At 38.7% G+C, this 22,356-nt stretch overlaps 1 protein-coding gene across 1 annotated transcript in view; it reads left to right on the top strand.

Annotated features, from left to right (window-relative positions):
• The window catches only part of BASP1 (brain abundant membrane attached signal protein 1), a 53,256-nt gene that overhangs the window by 29,089 nt on the left and 1,811 nt on the right, over positions 1-22,356 (top strand). The window lies entirely within an intron of this gene.

Below are 22,356 nucleotides of genomic sequence, written 5' to 3'. Positions count from 1 at the left end.
CGGTGGGATGGATGGTGATTGTAGTTTCTTGGATGGGAACACAGGAAAAGGAGTAGGTTCAGGAAGGTGGGCAAGGTAGCAGTGAGCTCACCTGGGGAGATATTGAGTTTGAAATACCCAAGGGACGTCCATGTTGGGTCAGTGGTATATACTGTGTGTGAGTCTGAAGCTCAGGAAATAACAGTCAGCGAGCTGTAGACACTCGGCAGAGGGAGCCTTAGCATCCCAGAAGGCTCTTGAAAGTGTGCAAGTGGTTGGATCTCCCGGGAAAAGCAAGACAGTTCCAGGGAGAATGAAAGGAGAGCAACAGCTTGCTTCCTTCAGCTTCACTTTCACCATTGTTTGATATTATGGAAGCATCACAAAGCTGAGCGTTTTCACTTCAGAGAAGGCCAGGCGTGATAGAATCCGGAGTGTCACAGACCACGCCCTCTGCTCAAGAGGAGCCTTGAAGTCTTTGTTGTCCGATTTGTTATAAATCCTCTCACGTGTAAAGGTATTATCCCCATTTTATGCTTTTGAAAAAACAGGCTCACAGAGGATAGGGAACTCAGTCTATGCCATGCGGCAGGAAGGAATGGAGCCCTGGCTTGGAAACTAAGCAAGTGTTTTGGTTGTCGTCTGGATTTTGTGCTGGGGCACCGTGCCTCCTGAGAGGTTCAGTGGCTTGTCCAGTTTTTGACCTGGAAGTGCTGTGTTGATACCAAACCTAAGTCTCCCTGCTCTCTGGCAGTCAGAATGCAGAGAGTAAGTGATAAGAGGTTAAAAAAACCCAAAAAAACACGATCTTGTTTCCCAATCTTAAAACATTCCCATGTGACATTCTTCTTTACTGATAATAATTGTTGCAAACCCCAAAGAGCCTGATTAATCTTTGCAGCATCTTTTAGGCTTGAATCACACTTTCATCTGATAGTAGGAACTGAGTCACTGGTGAAGTATGTTCATCCAAGACTAGACAGGGGTCAGCAAACTTTTTCTTAAAGGACCAGATAGTAAATATTTGAGGCTTTGCCAGCCCCACAATTTCTATCGCAACTACTCAACTCTGCTTTTTCGGCATGAAAGCAGCTGCAATATGTAAATGAATGGGCATGGCTGTGTTCAAATTAAGCTTTATTTTCGAAAATGAGCAGGTGGCCCAGTTTACTGACCCCTGCCCTAGAAGAAAGCTAAGTTCTAGAATTTCCACGTTTAGTCCTGAATGTAAAGTCATCTGACAAAATTGTGAAAAAGGCAATTGTTCTTTTTCATTTCCAAAACTCAAAATATTTGACTAATTTTGTTTTTTAAAATTAACTTATCTCCGTAATGATCCTTTATAAGTGTAAGGACAGTTCTGGGAGAGCAGCTGCAAAGTATGAAACTGGATTTCCTTATTTTGTTCTCTATTTTGTTTTCTCCTGGGTAGTCTTGATGGAATTCTGAGTTGTCAGGGTGCCTCCACATCTCTCAAAATAATCCATATTTTTCAAGTCAACCCCTAAATCGTGGAGATCCTTGATTACCAAGCTGAGACGTTGAGCTGCTTTGATCCTCATCCATGTGTGTGTGGACCCCAGCATCTGTGGATTCACAGACTGGAATCTTGTGAATGTGAGAAAGTTCCTATACGTGCATTATTAGCAAAGTTTCATGCATTTTACTCACCAATGATAAGACCACTAGCACATTCTGGGGGCTTTATAGAATAGAAAAGTCCTTCAACATCAGTTACTTTATCTCCTGTGTTTTATTTGTATTATGCAGATGTACATAGCTATCTTAGAAAAGCATTCTAAGTGGAATTCGCATGTTGATAGTTTTCTGATAGGTTCAAATTGCAAAGCTGCATTTGTTTTGTAGTTGAATGTTTTGGAAACATGAAGTAGATGGAATTTTTAAGGGAAATAATTTCTTTTCGCATGAAAGAACCAACTAGGAGGACTTAACGTCTTGGGTGCAAATAAGGGCTGATTATGACAGATGAGCATAATTAATTTGTAAAAGAATCATAAGCAGATTCTTGATTCTCTTTGCACTTCTCATTTATTTGTAATTGAAAAGGCAAATTTTTGCTAACATAATTGTCAGTCATCCTTTCTGTTCATTTCAAAGTGCCCTTCCCCTCCCAGGCAAGGCCGGCTGCATGCACTGTAGTAGTAATACAGGATGCACCTTTGGTGAATGTCCCCCTCACTGCTGCTGAGTTCTGCTTCTGTGTTTGGCCTTTGCCTCTCTTCGTGACTTACAGGAAATAAAATATTTCTCCTCCTCGTGCAGAAAGTCTTTGAAATTCGAGTGCCTGGGGGAACTGAGACATTGTGACTGTGTTTGGGGAATCCCATGAGTCTGTTATAATCACCTGTGACAGTCAAGTTTCACTAATTCCAAGTAAAGAGAGACCTAAGAGGATGGTTTCGATTTTAGCGTCGTCTGCTTTCAAAGCTGCGTTATAAACAGAATAAATCTGTGTGAATAAGTAAAGTGAGGTAGGTTGATAGAAATGTTTAATTTGCAATGGCTCTACTGTATTTAATGAGGAATTCAATAAATTTTGAATAACTATATTCATTTCTCAGATAAGCATTCGGTAAGAATCACAAAGCCCATGTTTGAGTCATCACAAAGTGTGAATCGTGATTTAGAGCAAGGAATTTTTACTGTACAGCATGCTTGGTAATGATCCCTAAGATATTTCAGGCTTAAATTAGTAAGAGGTCCAATACTAAAATGGAGGAAATAAATCTTAAAGCACTGTCTATGTTGAATGTCCTTAGTTCAGGAGATGGCACCTTGGACGGCCTATTTCAGTTGACACCAAAAGAAATAACAACGTTCTGACACTGACCTTTACCTTATTAGATGCTCCCTCTTTTATGGGTGGTCTTAGGTAATTTTAATTCACCTTCTGCTTCTTTTTAGCCTTCCAACTGACCAAAGGTATAGCTTTGATTTTTCTTCATGTTACATGATAATTTATTCTAACCAGCAACGTTTATTTATGTACTTATTTGCACCCATTTTTGCAAACAAGTAAACAGTTTGGGACATGCAAGTTTTTCTATATTGTTATTTATTGTAATAGTGTTTTACACACATGACATTTTAGAGATGAAATAGCTCAAGCCCTTTATTTTTTTTAATTAATTAATTATTTTTTTTTTTTTTGCGGTACGCGGGCCTGTCACTGTTGTGGCCTCTCCTGTTGCAGAGCACAGGCTCTGGATGCACAGGCTCAGCGGCCATGGCTCACGGGCCCAGCCGCTCCGCGGCATGTGGGATCTTCCCGGACCGGGGCACGAACCCGTGTCCCCTGCGTCGGCAGGCGGACTCTCAACCACTGCGCCACCAGGGAAGCCCCAAGCCCTTTATTTCAAGGAAAACCTTGTAGGCCCAGAAATGGCAGGGATGGGTGGACAGTCTCAAGGGCTAGAGGATGCCATTCTAACAAAGATTTTCCTTCCCTTTGGTTCAAGTTAATCTATCTTAGGTCTCCTGGTAATGATATAGTAGAATAATTTACCCACTTAATACTATAATAGGTTCACTAGGATTTTCCCATTAAAAGACTCATGAGTCATAGCCTAGTGTTACCTTCCCAGCTTTGATTCTATACTCTCTGTACACCTGAAGAGTTGTAGGGCATCTGTGGTACCTGTGCCAGTCTAAGGCTGGTGTGTGTTTTGAAATCTCTTGCCCCACACTGATGCCTAGCGTCAATCAGGAAATGCTGTAATTTGTTACCCACTACCCTGAAGGTATTACAGGGTAGGAAGTTGTGGGAGTGCAAGGTTGGTGGTGGGAATGAGTACTAGAACCCTCGGGATCTTTACTGAGGCTTAGATTTTCCTGCCTGTATAAGTCAGATGAACTTTGTCACGTTAAATACATCTTCTCTATCACCTCCACCTTCTGTTTTCAGTGGACGCTATGTTTGCCTCTGACTTTTTTATTAAGACAGTACACCCCTCATCAAATGTATGTGTCACAACTCCAGGATTGCTTAAGACTCACGCTGTCACTGGTACATTCCATTTAGCAATGTCCTCAGATCAGAGTACATTTACAGACAGTGAACTGCAGACACTCACACACAGGAGACATGGGTTGAGTGCACAGGTAGGACCCTTGGTCTACTGGTCAGAAGAAATTTTTGACTGACTGAGTCACTCTTGAGGTGTTCCTTGCCTCTCATTTGTCTGGTAGCAGCATGCCTTTCCACCCCTTTCAGCACTCCTCTTTCAGCAGCTCCAACCTTGGTCCGCATCTCGGTGCAGAACAAAATTTGGACATCCCAAAGAAAGCCTAATGAGATATGGGCCCCTGCCTATGTATTTTCTGCTCTAACTTTTGCAAAATAAATTGACTTTCTGTTGTAGTGTACTTGTTAAAATAGTTTAAGCCATACCGTCAGAATCCAGCCCACGAGCTAGCATTTGCTGTTACCTTAGATCTTTTTAAGAGGCATAATTTTCCTATGACCTAGACTTGAAAGATCTATGGGCTGTCTGAGTTGACCTTGTTTTCCCCTTGGGCATCCAGCACAGAGCTTGGACGTTAGTGACATTTCTGAAATAAATGCATTAGTGGATTTGAATGCTCGGCATAATCTAATTAAATATGTGCATTATTACAGCACATTTATGTAAAGATAAAAAATTATAGACTTAAGGTATATAGTTCTAGTCATTTATATGACAACTGAAATAACCAAGCCCTGGGGAATTAAAAGTGGCTTGTTTAACATAAGCAGCCAGTAGTGGCTGTGGTGAGACTCAAAAGCTCAAGTTTAACAGATATTTGTAAAGATTCAGGTTCACAAAACATGTACAAGGAATGGCGTTAGCTCCTTTGAAAAGGAGCGTGCCTTAGATGAGTTACTGTGTGGCTTGAGCAGCTCGAGGGACTCCACTGAGGCATGAAATGGGTGCCCTGTTTTAAGTTCCACATGTTGGGATGGTATTTAGCACTTGGTCAGCAGGCTGAGTACAAGCGTGATGTTGGTGTGGCTCAGAATGCAATGCCACCTTCCCTAGTGCCCCCTGAATTCCAAGAAAAATGCTCGTGGATTCGGGCAATTGGCTTTTCTTAACTTGCTTTTCTAAGCCTATAGGAAAAAATAGAGAAGTGGCTGGCTTCTTGCCTGAATTCTTTTTTTTGCTAAAATTGAGGAAGGATATCTGGTCATTCTTTTCTTACTTTAAAATGTTTAAGTGTAATATTTTATAGCTGTAGATGAAGAATAAAATATTCCTAGGGAGAAGGTTTATTGATATTTCCATCTTAAAACTATTATGAACTCCAAACAGGTGAAATTGGTAAAACAGAATATTGAGCATGGCTCTTCCCCACAGCCTCTCAATCGAAAGCAAATAGGATGGAAATAGATTTGGGAAAAAACCCTCCCTTTCAGAAGGTTGCTTTAAAGCACATTTTAAGGCCCATTGTCCCTTTTTGATTTTCCCTGGGGCATTTTCTTGTGTATGCTGGGCTCACTCAGTCCTTTTGGCGTTCCTGCTTGGCATTCATCTTTTCCCAGTGTTACCAAACTCAGGTTCAGCTGCCCACTGCTTGAAAGCCCACAGTGGAGAGTGTTGGTTTGAAAGGAAAGATTGCTTTATTTAGGAGGCCGGCAACCTGGGGAGAAGACGGACTCGTGTCCCAAACCAACCTCTGTTCTCATCATTGTAAGATTTTGCCCCTTAGGTAACACTGCTTTTAAAATCTACAGATTATATAATGGATATTGCAGACTTTAATCTAGAATTTAAATGTTAATGAAAGTGATTATTATTATTATTATTATTTTGCGGGCCTCTCACTGCTGTGGCCTCTCCCGCTGCGGAGCACAGGCTCCGGACGCGCAGGCTCAGCGGCCATGGCTCACGGGCCCAGCCACTCCGCGGCATGTGGGATCTTCCCGGACCAGGGCACGAACCTGTGTCCCCTGCATCGGCAGGCGGACTCTCAACCACTGCGCCACCAGGGAAGCCCGTCATTATTATTTTGATTATAATTGTATCAATTTCCATTTGTTTGCCTGTTTTGAACACAGTAATTTTTTCCACCTCTGTTTTACTTAATCTTGAAATTCAAGATTACTCCCTATTCCATATTAACAAAACTGAGAAATGGTCTTAGGTAAAGGAGTAAACAAAAATTTACTGAATACCTACTGTGTGTCTTTAGCTGAACTATGTTCTTTCCTGCAAATACTCCATTTAAATGCTATTGATAACCTCCTCTCCCTCTTTTTTCTTTTTTTTTTAAGGGTGAGGTTGAGTGTGCTGAGGTTAACGTTCTTGCCTAAGTTCAGATAGCTGAACTTGGCCTGCTGACCCCATTGCCCATAGGCTTTCTCCTATACTGGATCAGGGCTCAAAACTCAGGGCAAGCCATCAAAGTTCCATTTGAAATGAAAGGAGGAAAACCTGTTTTCTGAAACGTAAACTCTAATTACATTAAATGGACACTTCTGAAAACAGTATTGTCTCAACAGGGTGGACTGTAAACGTTGAACAACAATTGAAGCCTCACGTTATGTAAGAAAGGAGTTTACAGAGCTGAACATCCACCGTGCCGTGTTTCCCCCACCGGCGACAGAAATTGCTGGGGTAACAAAGGACTGCACACAGCCTGGTGTAGGCACAGGGGCTTCTCTGCAGCTGATAAAACTGCTCTTCGGTCAGGAACCTTGCTCTTCTAGGTGGGCTGCTTGTGCGGTGCCCCTTCTGCGGCTGAACAATGGCATTAAGGAGGGGCTTAGGTGGGAGAGTGCTGGAGAGGAGGGTAGACGGGTGGTGGGGCGATTGGATGCTGGGGAGCTTGGGAGAAGGAGAATAAGCCCTGGTAATTCTAACTTATTTGTGATTCTGGTAGCAAGAGCACCCAGAGACAAAATGGCTCAGTAGTTGATGAGATTTCATTGGGGCTGATACCACCTCATTCTGTCCACCCCTATCTGCAGGTTAGACCCAGCTAGGTGTTCTGCCATGCTTGTTTTTAGCTTTGTAACCACCAGTAATCACACTGGTTTGGGAGATTTTCATGTTTCAGTTTTTACAGATGATGAAAAATCATTAACTGACTCAATGTCACTTCAAACTCCATGTATCTGTATTTCTCAACCAGTGGCTCTGAGCCACCAGCTCTGGCTATACCTGGTCAGCTTGCTGAAAAATAGATTCTTAGGATGCACTCTGGACCCTCTAATTAACCTCTGTAATGAGACCGCAGATCTAGATTTTTAACAGGCTCCTCGGGTGATTCCTATATACACACATCTCACTACTTCTGTTTGACACATTACATTGAAACATCAACAAAAGAGAAAATTTGAGTGACTTTGCTCCAAATGACATAATGAATAAGGAACAAATTGGTATTGAATTCCGGTTGCTTCAGTTAGAATTCATTCCCATTCAGTCATTACTTGAAAAGCTAAGTATTGCGTTTTTGCCACATGCCAGGTCTGGGGATGAAAGGCAGTCTTTTTTCTTCAGGAGTTCCATGGCTGGGAAGAAATACCCCTCAGTTATGTTTTTAAATCCCACAGCTCTCTGGGACTCAAACCTTCAATGTCTCTTCGTTGCTCAATGCTCCATTAAGTAGCTAAGATGCTCAAATTTGAAGAAGGCAAAAGTGTGGCAGGGAGTGTGAACATGGACAGCTTGGGACAGAGTGTTTGGTTGAGAAGTTTTGAGAGATAAACTTGATTTGTAAGGAGAGGCTGGATGACAAAGGACATTAAATGTTACACTGTGTTGCTTAAACTCAACATTGTAGGAGCCTCTTGAAGATAGGCATAGCACATACTTTCTGCCTGTGGCTTTAATGCATTGTTTCTTAATTCAGCTACATTTACTGAATCCTTATTTGTGCTAAGCACAGCACCAAGAAAAAAAGCAAATGCTTTGTTTAAAAATCAAGGACACGTGTGAAGAATTTTGGAAAGGTTGTCATCAAAAATGATTAAAATATGCAATAGTTTTAGGACTGGAAATGCTACATTTGCTTTTGGTGCCAGGGAGGGGTGGGGGGCAGGAAAGACACATTAAAATGTCAATATATCACGATTTTAGACAATCATAGAAAGTGTGACCCTCCCTTGATGATTGGATATAGAAATTACTAGAAGTAAAATTGCAACTCCTCTTGGTGTAGGTGGGCCGCCTCCCCATCTCCTTGGCCACCAGCCTGTCTTTGTCGAGTGAGCTACACTGAGCAAGCCTGTTGTGGCTCCAAAGCCCATGATGGTCTGTCTAGTCCATTAATAAGCAGCAAAAATATCTCAGCTCCTGTAAGTTTTTTTCCCTGTGGTTTATTTTAACTCTGTTTCGAGAATTCAAAATTAGTTGTGGTGATAAGACATGATAGTTTCCTGACTCTGTGGAAGAGAGAAAAGGTTCAGAAGTGATATCAGGGGCTTGAATTTCCTGGGCTGGTTGTGGTTCACTTAGTAGCTTTATTGAATAAAAGACCAGGTGATTCATATAAAGTCATATGTTAGGATGCTGTAACCAGGGCTTTGGAAAGGGCCACCTTACCCGTTAAGTGCAAATAAATAACGATGTGAATGTCCAGCAGACTCTAAAAGCATAGTAGACTATTGATGAGAATGAATAATACATGTTTTCTGATAGTGTTTGCTGCATGTGGCAGGATATTTTAAAAGCGGGGAAAAAACCCCTCTGTGTGAGGTCTGCATTTAGTTAACCTTTATATTCCAAGACAGGCTTAACTGTCATCTGTCATATTTATAACAGCAGCGTCAATTCAGAGTTTTACGCTCAAAACTTGTAGACTCAATTAGGAGATACACTTTGAAGAATTGGTCCCTACGATATGCACATAGTAACCTAAAAGAAGAATGTCTTGTCGATATTATTGTAATGATTTCTGTGTATTCTTGTGTTAATTATGTGATGGGTTCTCGTGCTTTAGAGTTTGCCATCATGGATGATCCCTGGAACTTGGCCATGTCTCATTGACTGGAATGGACATTTCAGTTCTAATTTAGCATACTTATTTCTACTGCTAAGTGAAAGCAGAGTTTACATAACTCAATGTATATGGTTGTATAGACTTTCATCTTCTGAGTTTTATAACTCTTTCAAGTTATAAAGCTTGAAAATTGCATGCTTCAGTGGATAGTGAGTCCGTAGTACTTACCAAGTACCCATTGTGCTTTACCAATATTAAAAACAAAATCTTTGTTCTGAGGTCATTATATTTACGTTGAATAAATCTGAAGTTAGACTTCAGGTCGATGTTGAAGTGGGGTCAGATCTATTTTACTGCTAAAACTTCCAGCACAATCACAGTATAAAAGGGTTAAGCAATGATGATACGGGTAAATAACCAAAGATGGAGGCTTATCTAAAACCAAGACTAGATTGCCTAATAAGGAAAGGATAAGGGTAGTAATGAAGTTCTTAAGAATTAATGTCCCTTGTATACACTGTTCTATTTAAAATAGATAAGCAACAAGGTCTTACTGTATAGCACGGGGAATTCTGCTTAATACTCTGTAATAACCTAAATGGGAAACGAATTTGAAAAATTCATACATGAATGCTGTATGAATACAGGTCTAGACATCAGCTATGCATTTCTTATCTAAGAAACTCTTAAACCCCTTCATAATGCACTAAGCCTATTTGCTTTACTTTGCACATTAAGTTCTTTCACAATAAGACCTCTCCTGGTTTAGGGGTCACTGTGTTAATTCTGTAGCATTTTAAAGCATTTTGGTTGGTAAAATGTCTGTCCTTTTCCTCCCAGTACTTGAGAAATCCTCACTGTTATATGAAAGAACTGAGAAGATAAAGTACCAAAAGGTAAATGACTGTTTCAAAGACACATGATCAAACATTTACTCTAGAGAGACCTTATTCAGTCTTTGGTCTGGAATCATTCAGATTTGACTGCGTGCACTTGAAAGACAGAGATACCAGTGGCCAGGCTGGGAAAACCACTGGATTTGGAATTCATTTCACTCCTCCCTTGCCCCCTGTATAGTTAAGGGTCCTTCCTTACCAAGCTTAATCTTGACTGACCTTTCTGAGTCTTCCGGAACCTTGCCTTATCAATGATTTCTCCTTTGTCTTTCCACTTTCGTTTCTCTCTCTATTCTTAGTCTCATCCCATCTTCCCGTATATATTTTCAGTCTTCCAACTGCTTATAAACAAATAGACAAAACTCAGTCTTGACAAAGTTGCAAATTCTTGCCTTGACATTGCTTTTACTTCACTCACGCTCTTCAGTGTGGGCCTTTGTGGCTATCTTTTCTGGCTCCTCATGCGTTCTTTGAGCCTTTCCAAGGAGGCATGTGTCTTCACTCCTCAACCTGAGTCACTCCAGGGTCAGTAGTTAACAACTCATCACAAGATCAAGTCGCACAATTCCTGTTCTTGTTTCTTTTTTCATCTTTTTGTAGCAGAATATAACTCCTCCAAGCTGCTTCCTAAAATTCTCTGTTGATTTCTGAAACATTTATTTTTTTCCCTTTCTGGAAGAAAGCTGGTTTTCTGCCACCTAAATTCAAACATTCGATTAGGCAACCTTGATAGATTATATTCCATCATACCTCCCTCCAGGTAGATGAGTTCTTCCTCACTGAGCTCCTAAATATAAATAAGGTTTTTCTCATACTGACTGGATTCTTCCTGTTGGTTTGCTCTAACATAAATACTTCCTACTTCCCTATCTTGATCTAAAGGTAGCTTAGTCATCTTTCAAGACAGTTTATCATGATGGTTAAGAGACCTCACTCCAGAGCCAGAGTGCGTGGGTTCACACCACATCTCCAGACTACTAGTATATGATCTTGGGTAAGTTATTTGGCTCCAACATGCCTTAGTTTCCTCATGGTAAAGTGGAAGTAGTAATAATTTCTTCCTTGTAGGATTGATGAGACACTTAATGGGTTAATATATGTAAAGATTAAATAGTAAGACAGTTCTAGACAGAGTAAGTTCTATGTGTGTAAGTACTTTTGATATTTCTACTCTCTCAAACTCCACCTTGTCTATAAAACTTTTCTCATCTCCTGAGTCCAACTAAAGGTCATCTCTTCTGGGAAAACTGTTATTTTGTGCTCTCTTATGAGGCTTAACTTACTCTAATTTTAATTGTCTCTGTCTTAACCTAGATTAGAGTAGGCTTTTTGCTCTCATATGTTCTCATATCTTACTTAACTTCAAAAAAAATTTCTTTTCCTACTGAAGATCAAGTCGATTTTTTCCTAAAATAATTTCTGAAGATTTGAAGGTCTTGAGACTATTCTGTGTTTTGAATTTTTGATGAGAGGTCCCCAAAGATACTTTGAGGTTGCTCTGGCCTGAACTTCATGGGCTGGCCTGAACTTCATGAAGGAGAATAATGGAAGTGTCACTTGTGATTAATTTCCTTTTCTATAGGAGGGCTTTCTGACTGTGTAGCTCTAACTCATCCTAACCACCTCTTTGGGAAAATTGGGTTGTAGCAGTGTATGTGTATCTGTGTGTTTTTCTAATATTTCTTGCACATTTTACAGTACATTTTTACAAAGTTGAACATATTTATTGTGACAAGGAAATAAATTCTCTTGAAAATGTTTTCTTTAAAATTTTACTCTTGTATTTAATAGGTTGGCGTTAGAAATTTCAACATGGGTTAACAGCTCTTACTATAGTACCCTCTCCCCAGAGGACATTCCGATACCCTAAATGTTGGTGATGTTACAGTTGCTGAATGGAAGCTTTCACTGAATCAGATACTGACAACAGTAATTCCAACAATAGAAATTATCACCAGGCATTGATAAAACCTGAGTGCAAATCATTATGACAAAGTACATCCTGATGGGAATACCAAAAATACACATAGGCTATATTATCTTTATTTCATTTTCCTCTTTTAGAATAAAAGTTTTGGTATTTGAAAGAAAAGGGACAGTTGTTTGTTGAAAATGAAATTGTTGGACATAACCAACCATATGTTTTAGATTTTTTTCCCTGTATTCTTACTGAAAATGTATTTTGAATTTGTTGTGTTTCTCCATACTTTGTAAATTCTTTCCTTAAGGTAAAAAAAAAATTTTTTTTTCCTTTCTCTTTTCCCAACATTTGCTTCAGCTAGGTTTGACCAACAAGTTGGATTCTTTCAGCCTGTGTCATTGTAAAGCCAACATGTCTGGTGATGTTTGTCTGCAGATGCAACTTATGAGTCAGTTCTAACTTTGTATGTTACTTTAAAAAAATCAGTAATGGATTATCTTGTATTTAAACCTGTTGAACCTTTGCAGCCTTGAATTTGCAGAGTGACACAGTTAATGTGCTATGGTCACATGTTTAACTTTGTCAGGAAACATTGATTCGTTTTCATATGTTATCAAGACAAGAAACAGTCTCTTTGTGATTCTGCATCCATCTTATAATCAGAAGAAGATATATCTGCCTCACAGATGGAAACAGAATCAGAAGGAGACTGTTTCTTGTCTTGATCACACCGTGAAGCAGCAATCAAACCAGAAATAACACTTCAGTCTCTGACACATACTGTTGCATATTCATGTTGGGTTTTGCAATAGACTTGGAGTCTATAGACTTGTAATCTGTTTGACATCATCCCTAAGAACTTTAGTCTCCTGGTTCTAGATGACATGGTTAATTAATCCAAATTTGTATTTTCAAAATAGAAACTTGGCAATGGATGGGACCTTTGTATGATTCAAACTGTCCTATATAGAAAATGCCTAGATATTAGTGTAGCGAGAGAAGATATAAATAGGAATAGCATTGGAAGTCATAATATAGTAACTTTCAGACCATATGGAGAAATACTATTATCAGTCATTTTCTTGTTTTGTTTTATACACCAGTTAACATATGCCAATGATTTTCATTGTCACAGAATTGCATTATTGTTCATTGACAGAGTAGCAAAAATGTAGAAGTATGCAAATGAGAAATGGAATTGGGAGATGTCATGGAATACGTACTAATTGTAGGAAGAATACAGCACATGTAATCGCCGCGGTTTTGGGGTAGTTAATGCCTGGAAACTGTGTCATTATGCAAGGTTGCATTTTCTGAAGAGGGTCAGTGCTATAATTGGGGCTTGCATTTTTTTATCTGAAGATGTGGGAAGCTTTAACTAATGGATATAACCAACAAAGTGCTACCTAAATGAAAATTCAGCAGTCACAAACGGTGGTCATCTGCACATCAAAACATCTAAAATTCAGTACATGGGCTGAGATAAACACTAACATTTAATTACCAGTAATTTTGCTTGCTAGCAGAATGCAGAATGGTTCTTGAAAGCTCTTTGGATAATGCAGCTCTCTAGAGGGACTCTTCTAGGATGCCTGATGGTGTGCTATTACTTAGACCTCCCTCAAAGGACTGAAATTTTAAAGTTGGTGATGACAGTTCTCTTATTGTTTCTCCTACTCAAAACTCCTTTTGATCCAACACTTCCCCCTTCTCCCTCACTTGCACTCAACCAGACTACTTAGCACGTATTTTATTTCAAAGACTAAAGAAAGGAAACAGTAAATGATAGCTCCCAGAAACCTCACATTTTATTGGAAAGCCATAAGAACAACTTCCAGAACAGCTAAAATTTTGATTAGATTCTATCCTGGTAGGTAGGGTTGTGCCTATGTCTTAAAACACTGGCAGCCGTCTTAACCGAAACCAAAGGAATATATGGGGAGAGGGACTGAGCTGTCTGTTTTCACTTGGTAGCCGGAGAGCCTCAGTCACTGAAAGGGACAGAACTGTCTTCTATAGAGACTACTGAGGACCAGATCAGCTCCATGGGTCCACTCACCACAGTCTGCTAATTGGCTCCTTTCTTAACACTGGGGAACAGGAAAGCTGTTCCAATAGGCTTCTATTCCTAATACCATTGCTTTACCTTTAGTGCAGAATGGAGTCAAGGTTTAAATCCTTTACTGCTGGATACTTTTGTCTTGCCTCTGAAGGTGTCCTGCTAGAGAAGCTTATGGGATCGAATATTTGGCTTCAGTTTCTATAAGTTAAAATGCAGAAAAAGATAGGTTCCAGTGGAGGAGTAGATATTCAGAAGCAGAATAGGGAAGGTGAAGAGAGACTATTCAAAAAGAGAAACTTTCTCTTTCTCCAGACTCTCCCTCTCTCTTGTATGTGTGGGTAATGCATCTTTGCCCTTACTGTGTTAAAAGTCACCGTGACCTCATGCTGATATTCCCAGAGCAAAGCTGTTGGTACTAAAAACCTATAGCTGGCCTGGAACTCTTTCCCAGCGTGTGATAAACTCCAAACAAAATCTTCTATGTTGCATTCTAACAGCTCTGTAAAAATGGTTCTATGTCCTAGTTTTGTTTGGTGTAGCTTTCCAATACAATCGATGTAGAAATGAATTACCCCTTGACTTTGGAAATAAGCAATTCATGAGCGATTTCTTAGATAAAACTATTTAATCAGGTTCTGAACATACAAGAGAATCCATGAAAAGATACAAGCCTTTATGAACAAGTGAACATTTTTTTTCTCAAGAAATATTCCATTTTCTGGGCTCAATTCAAAACAAAACAAAAATGGTTCCTTCCAAAGTAAATGGTATAAATGATTGGTGATAATAGTGTTTGCTTATGTGTTCACCTCTTCAGATTTGTTGAAGGAAGGAAAAGGGAATGGCTCCACAGCTAAAACCTTCAACTTTGGCAAAATTGAGACCATTTTTGTGGTATCGGACAATCTTAACACTTATTCTTGCTCAGGAATTTAATCCACTTTCTTCGTAAAATTCAAGATACTTTATCATATTTTTTTTCCATGAGAAGATTAACCTAGGTGTAAATAAAATTACCCTTTGTGAACTTTGGAGGACAAAGGAGTCTCTAGTTAGGAACTTGAGAATTTTAGCATTGATTGAGGAGCAAGTGAATCCAGCCTCTACTTAGATAATTTTTCTCACCAGTAGCAAGGGGCTGAAAGCTGGTTTCTGGCAGACAGAATACACCCTGTTGGGAGGTCACACATGACTAAGTGCTCCGTGTTAGTGTCCTATGAAACAGCAAATCTTGCTTTAGAAAAAAGTCAAGCCTTGCATTTGCATTGAACGTGTGTTCCCGAAAGATTTGCAAACACTGTTCACAATATCAGCTAATTCTGGATGAGGTAGTGGAGATGGTGAGGGCAGGAAAATAATATCTACATTGCACCAGTTTATGTTTCATAACTGGTTTTTATATATAGGAAACAGAAAATTTGGGCATAGAGCAAATCTTGCCAAGCAGAACCACCAGTGGTTGGTAGGTTACCCATCAAAAGGAAGTAAAGTGGAAACAACTGAGCATCTTCTATAAACACAATTACTTAGTCTTAGATTACTGAATTTATATATTTAAATGGTTCTCACATGATACAGGGTGGGAAAAGGAAATTGTTTTAATTTGGCTTTCCAGGCTTGGTAATCATCGTATGTTACTGTTTTCTATTTAAGTTAGAAGTCCCTGACTTTTTTTTTAAGAGGGTTAGGTGGATATATTGTAGAAATTTAGACCTAAAAACTCTTCCTGCTTGATTTTTCTCAACATTTCCATACACTAAATGCCGTGTTAGTTTGTGAAAATTGTGATGGGCCCTCCATAGATTGACTTCAACTGCATTTGAAATAATAGTTGAAAAATACTTTAAGCATTGCATAAAAAGGAAAATGGTTAGCATTTGATTGTTTTGAGGAAGCACTCAAAAAATTTGGGCATAGAGCAAATCTTGCCAAGCAGAACCACCAGTGGTTGGTAGGTTACCCATCAAAAGGAAGTGAAGTGGAAACAACTGAGCATCTTCTATAAACACAATGCTATGAAGTAGTTCTGCATAAGCAAAGCTAATGAAACAGAATTTTTCTAGCACTGATATCTTCATCTAAGACGTCTTCAGTGTTCAGTTCCATTCCCATTCATTACTTACCGAACTGACACATTATCCTGAAAACATTTCCTAAACGTAATTGAAAACATTAAAAAGTCTGGTATTTGATAAACATTTGGATGTTTTATTTCTGATTTTTAACAAGCTTCACACATGTTAAAATTATGTATAAAGAAATCCAATCATACCAATAAACCAACTGGTTGTCAATTTGATTTTCAGGGTGAAAGATGGTGTAAGTGTTTATGGTAATAATTAACAGGAGTATAGAACTTTATTGATTGTCTTCATCCATTTGGGCTGCTCTAAAAAAGTATTATACCCTGGTGGCTTATAAACAATAGAAATTTATTTCTCATAATTCTGGAGGCTGTAGAATTTCAAGATCAGGGTGCCAGTGTGGTTGGGTTCTGGTGAAGGCCCTTTTCTGTGTTGTAGACTGCCATCTTCTTGCTGTATCCTCATATACTGTAAGGGACCAGAAAGCTCTATGGGGGTCCCTTTTATAAGGGCACTAATCCCATTCATGAGGCGTCCACCTCATGACCTAATCACCTTCCAAAGGTCCCAGTTCCTAATACCATAACCTTGGAGGTTAGGTTTCAGGATATGAATTCTGGGGAGACACAAACATTCAGACCATAGCATTGATCACAGCACATTTTCTCACACATACCTTATTGTTTAGTGCTATAAGCATCCATAATATATACTTTTTTTTTTTGGTCAGAAAAGGAATAAACTAAATATCTTCATTTTACGGAATGGGAAATTTGAGACCCAGAGGGGGAAGTGACTTGCTCAGAGTTTTATAGCAAATTATTGACAGCTGGGACCAGCACTCAACGTGCATGCTGTGTTCAGCAAACTTCATACTGAGCGAGTGTTAGGTGGCTGGTTTTTGACATGAGTCGTAAAGAAAATATTTATAATTTATTTTTTTCTAAATGACGTTTTGTCCTCTGCCTGTCTACCTTTATTTTCTCAAAATGAAAGACTAAGTTTTAATTCCGTAGGCTATGCTGATAGATAGGTTTATTTCAAGGTGAGAAAAACAATCAGGTGCATATTAGAAAAGTTCTGGCTGAGTTGATCATATTAGAATTTGCAAGAATGGTGGTTGTTTAGTGAAACCCCATGATAATTCAGCTTCTACAGAGGTGATTTTGCCCAGTGTGTCCTGGGATTGTGTGTACAAAATAAACACAACTTAGCTGATTTGAATGGCTAAGGACCATCTTCTGTGTTCCCTGACAGACTTCCTGGAGTGAAAGGAACAAAGAATTTGAAGAGCTCCGTAGAGGTGATTATCTTGTCTATTAAAGTATCTTTATTACAGCATAGCATTTCAAATTATTTCTTGCCCAGAACCCCCCAAAGAAAATTTTTTTTAATTTTAGTTTTGCTAGGGTGGCAATATGTAGGATCATATATATTTTTTCTTATAGATCTATATTTGTATTCAACTTGGTAGTTGAATATTAGCTTGTAAACAGGATTTCCTTTTACAAGAAAAGAAATACTTGTTAGCTCTAAGACCCAACAAAATCCTCCAAGTATTTGCTTTGGAGAAAAAATTAAAATCTAATATTTAGGGCACTTATTATTTACTTCATTTACTTAGCCTGTCTAACTAGGAATTTATCACACGGATGCCATCTCTTTCTGGGACCCTGACGAGAGGTGTAGGCAAAGGAGAACTGGGCTTGGGGGCCCCATAACTGCCACTGATCTTCTCTCTAACGTTCACACTTTCACTTTCACTTTCTCCTGTTTTCCCACCTACCATCCCAGGTTGCTTTGATCACATAACAGTGCTAGAATGTCACTTTCTCTCTTCACCAAAAAGCAGAATTTTAATTCTTCTGGACTATTTGTTTATAGCCAAGTGGGATTAATTAACTAGATAGAGGCTCACTTTTATAAGATGGGCGGAATAAGTCACAAGACAGCTGTGGGAGATTTAGAACACTGTTAGTGCCTAAAAAATATTAAATGATTTGGGACTTTATACAAGAAAAATGTCATCTGTGGAAAATTTAAAAAAAAAAAAAAAGGTGGTGACATTTGACTGTTACTTTCCCTCATAGACATTCTATGTTTAGCTTATTAGCCAAGATAAAGTGTAGATCAATTTTTTTTTGTCTTTCACGTATGTATATAATATGAGTCAGTAAATGAGTCTTAATTGAAGAATTTGGGCTCTCTTTTCATCCTGATGACTGAAAGGGACTTTTTCTCTTGTTTCCTTGGACCAGGTGATGGAGAGGTAGTGGGAAGATGAAATGATATTTCTTCTATGATCACTCCAGTATCAGATCAAATTGGGAGGAGTTAGATTTGATGACTGATCTATAATTTTTACTTCTGTCTGGAAAATGATTTCTTGGTATAAGAGACTTTTTATATTTTTTAAAGACTTGTGTAACCTCGAGAATCTTAAGTGCATAAAAGATTCAAATCAAAGAAGTAGACTGATTTGAATATTAGCAGTATGGTGGTAGTATGGTGACAACATAACTGTACAAACTTCTTTTCCACATATATCCAGTCAGCAGGAGCATGCTTGGAACACAATTACCAAAAATCTTCTTGATGCCATTTAAAAATATTTTTTAAATGTTTTAATTACAGTGCTTCTAATTCCTGATTCCAGAACTTGTGTGTGTTTGTGGGTGTGGAACCTGTGTTCTACTTTTCTCTTGGGGTTTAGAAGCACAGAATTATCTAAGAATTGCAAAACTCAATGATGGGGAAAGGAACTAACATTTATTGCAAGCCCATGAAATGTCAAACGTTGTACTGATGCCTCACATAAAATTTTCCTAAGATTGACCTTTCTTATCGTACAGGAAATGAAAGGACAGTGAGGTTAAGTAACTTGCCCAAGGATTCAGGGCCAGTGTGCTGTGGAGATGGGATTCATAACAACATCTACCATGATGCAATGTGCAAAGTCTCCACGAAATAATTCCTGTCCAACATTTTCCAGATTAAACACAGTGAAGTTCCTCTCTCTTGCTGTTGGTTGTTAGTTGTTTTCTGTGCCGATTTGAAGCCATCAGTCTTCAAATAGTTTTGGCCCTTGTAAATTAGAATTCTTCTGTAATTTCAAAGGACAGCTCCGGGGTTTGCTTTCCTTTGAGATGCTGTAACTAATAAATCAACTTTACTGTTTGGTTATTGTATCAACATGGAGAGCTTAGTTCCAGTGCATCAGCTTGGGTGTGAGTTTTCTTGCTGTGTCACTCTATGGCTAGTGAATGTCCCAAATGTGGAGAAATGCAAAGGTAGTCCCAGCCCTTTCATTGTAGCTTAGATTTGGGTTTAAGTGCCTTCCAGCATGAATTACTAGTTGCCGTGTTGTTTTTGTTTTGTTTGTTTAACTGCCCTTTTTTTAAACTTAGAAATTCCAGCTTCTGAATTTCTATACCAACTCATTTCTTTCAAAATTAGAAGTAATAGAAATGAGAAATAATGAAAATAATATGCCCACCACTCTCCTTATTTGTTAAGGATTTGATACAAATCTCCATTGGCAAATGGGGTGATAAAAAGTTTAGGGGCAAAGTGTACCTGAAATTCTGAATTTCATCCTTATCTTGTCAACATCTTGAGTTTTGAATCACCGTAGATCTGCACCAACCTTGTGACCCAAGGTGGGTACCATTCCTGAGACAAGAGCTCTGCCCGTTTGCCAGCTTCTTGGTGGGGTTCCCTGTAACCTCCTAGACAGTGCCCTCCTGCCTTACCTAATTTTGTTGGCTTGGCCTTTTGCTTATGACACTGCTGCATGAACTCAGCTAGTTAGAATTTCCATATGGGTAAAAGGAGGACACTAATGGTATACTTACGACCTCATGGTCCTGTTGAGAAGATTAAATAAAATAGTTTAGTAATGTGTTTGGAATTAGGATTGTGCTGGACCCCTGGAAACAGTTAATAGATTTTAAGTTATAATTTTAATTTATCCCTGGCTGTTGGCAAGGTTTTCACCCACATTGTCTAGGGAAATAACCAGACTGCCCTGCTTTTCCAGGGTTCTAGTGGATTCTATAAACCTCCCTCTGATACCTCACTATAACTAACATGAGAAAATTTGCAAAAGTAGGAGTGTTTATTAACGTTGAAAGACAAACAGGAATGGAGACACTCTTACTTAGAATTTGATTATGTACATTCATTTCCTACCCAGAAATAAAGACTAGAAAGTGGCCCTAACTGTGTTTCAGAACACCAATTTTAGTAAAGTAGATTTCAGGTTTGTAAACCAACATGACTTTAAGCCTCTGGGAATAGCTGTATAGAATTTCATGCCTTGTGGGTGAGAAAGGGGCACTCGTGTTATGTTCATACACACACTGCATTTATCCTTTGTTTTCTATTCCATAATTTCTAAGTTGGTGTATGGGTTTCTCTTATAGAATTGGGAGAAGATCCTAAAGGCAGGCCTGTCAGGTTTTCTCTTTCTTAGCTCTAAACTAACGTACCAAAATATCTTGAAATATCAGAGCTGACATTTTGATGTGCACCATTCATGCATACTGGGTAATTAAGAATTCAATGGAAGAGTTATAAACTATAATTTAAAATACTGCTTCAGTTTATTTCTTCAGATTTTCATCTATTGTTTTGTGATTGCTTACAGGATAAAGGTGCATTTAAAGTATTTTTACCATATATGTTTGCTCCCACTTCTGGGGGAGAAATAACCAAAAATTAAGTCAAATAGAGCCTGTTGGGTGTCTGAAGTAGGTTATGACCAAAAGCCACTCTCTTTTTAGAAAGAAATGTGTAAGAGGAATTCTTACTTTGATAACGTAATAAAGGCCTTCCTTGAGAATTGGAGCAGTATTTTCATCATCCTTCGGTTTGTTCCTTTTTTTTTTCTTCCCCAGTTTTGGACAGGAGATTCACGTATAGAGTGGTGAGACAAATGTTGACTGAAGAATAGCACTCTTCTACCTAACACCTGGTTTCTAAATAAGATAAATGTCGGTTATCACTGTCCTGAGTCATGATTCCAAGGAATGGAATGTATAAGCAGCAAATTTTCTGTTCTAAATGGAAAATACTTTAAAAAAAAACCCAAAAAGATTGGTCCAAGAGTACAGTATAATTCTGCCAGGAGACAGCCCTGAACTAGAACAGAACCAGAGGTCTCACCTGTACACCGGCACATGGGGCACAGGGCAAGGCGTGTGTCCTCTCTCTTTTTCTCTCTCTTTCTCTCCTGGACTTACTTGTGTGGACTAAAGAGGATATTGCCATAGAATTTCTGCCATGATTCATCAAGGAAAAGCAACAGATTTTCCTCTAAAGAGCAACATTTCGGTGGATTCCCACTGATATATATGATGCCGTTAAAATACACTTGAAGAAAAAGCAATGGAGTGCCTGTTTAGCTCCGACAACGGTTCTGGATTGAATTTATTATTTTTAAATTTATAATTGATTACTGATTTGGATTAATGCTTTAGTACCAGAGGAGAAAAATTCAGGATCCAAATATATTCATAGAATAAAAGTGTCAACCTCCAGGAAGTTGGAGACTTAACTTTGAGTGAAATAGGCTGTTAATGACCATTGAAGTTGCATATCTAGTTTGACTTCTCATCAAGAAATTGATAATGAAGGACACTTTTATATTATTATGGAACTGTTTTCTTTTAAGCCAAAAATACCTTGAAAAGCAATGAATACAAGTATGACACAACTAACAAACTAAATGTAACTGGCAACACCATGCTTTTCATTTTCTGAGTGATAGTTTTCCTTTAATGGGTCCTTCTTAATAATGAGATAGACTAAATCCTCCTTGCATTTGGTCTTTGAAGATGTGTGTGCATATATGTACATATATATGAATAATGGAGTTTGAAAGGAGTTTGTAGTTCGAGATTATTTTCTTGAAATTTGTGATTTTCCAGCTGTGCCATTTCTTTGCAAAGTGTTTTCAAGTTATGACACCTTTTACTAGCTTTACTATAGACCTAAAATGGCTGTCACTGCCATTTTGTTCAAGGCTTGGTGTTTAGCCGGACATGGGAAAGCGGATGAAACAAATACTGCACCACTTCTCTTTACAATTGACAAGCTCAGTCTTTTAATCACTGATTCTTTCATCTCAGGTTGGTATGTCCTTGGCTTACTATGATGAGACACTTCACCTTTTTTTTATGACTCTTTTTTTAATTGTGGCAAAATACATGTAGCATAAGATTTACCGTGTTTTCCATTCTAAAGTGTACAGTTCAGTAGTGTTCTGAACTGTTTACTCTGTAAACAGAGCAAGCATCTTCCTCCATTGGGGCTGCTATAACAAAGTACCATAGACCGAGTGGCTGGAAAACAACAGAAATTTATTTCTCACACTTCTGCAGGCTGGGAAGCCCCAGACCAAGGTGCAGGCAGATTTGGTGTCTGGTAGGGCCTGCTTTGTGATTGTAGACGGCTGCTTTCTGGTTG

This window comes from Orcinus orca, chromosome 3, assembly GCF_937001465.1.
Source record: "Orcinus orca chromosome 3, mOrcOrc1.1, whole genome shotgun sequence".
Classification (NCBI taxonomy): domain Eukaryota; kingdom Metazoa; phylum Chordata; class Mammalia; order Artiodactyla; family Delphinidae; genus Orcinus; species Orcinus orca.
The sequence above is the reverse complement of the archived record's forward strand: the minus strand, read 5'-3'. Positions and strand labels throughout refer to the sequence as shown.